The following is a 1,163-nucleotide window of genomic DNA, read 5'->3' as shown; positions in this document are numbered from 1 at the left end:
CACCCCGGCCCGCGCCGCCCGCCTGGGGGCCCGGCAGCTCCGCCTGGCCCCGGGGGGGCCCGGGGTGGGGTTTCCCTTTCCACCAGGCCGTGCTGCCCCCAGTCGGCTCCCCCCGAGCCTGATGCTGCGCCAGGGGGTGAGGCGCCCACCCCTGTGTGTGGCGGTGGCAGCCTGGGGGACCCCTGCCAGCTTTTGCCAGGGCTGGGGAAGGCTGGGCTTGGCCGGCGGCTGGCTGTGGGGAGCGCAAGGTGTTGATCATGAGAAGAGAATGCAATGAGCCCCCCCCCCCACTCCCCATGACAGGGCGGAAGGCAGGCGGGCGCGTTGGAGGGGTCCAGGGAGAGGCGCCTGCAATGATGGGGGCAGCCGGGAGGATTGAGGGTGCTGGCAGATGCCATGTTTGGACACCGGGCTCGCTAGCCTCTGTTGAACCTCCTGGCTGCCCCCCGCCCCCGCCCTTCCTCCCTGGCAAACAACACATGCGATCGCGTTTTCTGTCCTTTCCCCATTAATAGGAGGCTTGGCATAAAACGGTGGTAAATTGCCTCCTGTGAGGGATAGGAACGAGACGGACTTGAAGCTGTGGCCTGACGAGGGGAATCAGATTGTCGCTGCCTTTAACCATCCTCCAGGCCTGCTCACTTTTGGGTGGAAATGGCAGAAACGCTGAATACAGGCAAACCTTTCTGGGCTCCTGAACCTCTCTTTCCTGTAAGGTGTGGCCTCCTCTCTCACTGTCTTCCATTTCCATGCGTGTCTTTGGGGAATAAGACACAAAAGGTGTGACACATGCTGTGGGATTTTCTTCTGGCTGCGGTGGAAAGAAGCACTTTTAAAGTGTGGGTCCTAGTTTTTATGTTCCCCCCGCCCCCCCCCGGCCAACGGTATAATCTATAATGGATGGAAATGCTGAATCCCTGCAGGCTCTGAACTTCTTGTGCCATGTATTGCAGATTATGAAGCTGGGGCAGAGTCTGATTGTGCTGGTGTCTCTGTCCTCTCTGATCAGTGCTGGGATTTGCATTTCTGTGGTGGCTGCTGCTGCTGGTATTAATTGCAGAGATGCACACAGAGGCCCAGTTGCTAGTGATGCTCATTGCTTAGGGCTAGGAATAAGGCTGGGGGTGTGGTACTGTGAGCTCAGCCAGAAAGATGAGTTTAGT

At 59.0% G+C, this 1,163-nt stretch overlaps 1 protein-coding gene across 6 annotated transcripts in view; it reads left to right on the top strand.

Annotated features, from left to right (window-relative positions):
• The window catches only part of RIMS1 (regulating synaptic membrane exocytosis 1), a 717,876-nt gene that overhangs the window by 464 nt on the left and 716,249 nt on the right, over nt 1–1,163 (top strand). The window lies entirely within an intron of this gene.

This window comes from Gavialis gangeticus, unplaced genomic scaffold (genome assembly GCF_001723915.1).
Source record: "Gavialis gangeticus isolate Ggan-Ray unplaced genomic scaffold, GavGan_comp1, whole genome shotgun sequence".
NCBI lineage: Eukaryota > Metazoa > Chordata > Crocodylia > Gavialidae > Gavialis > Gavialis gangeticus.
The sequence above is the reverse complement of the archived record's forward strand: the minus strand, read 5'-3'. Positions and strand labels throughout refer to the sequence as shown.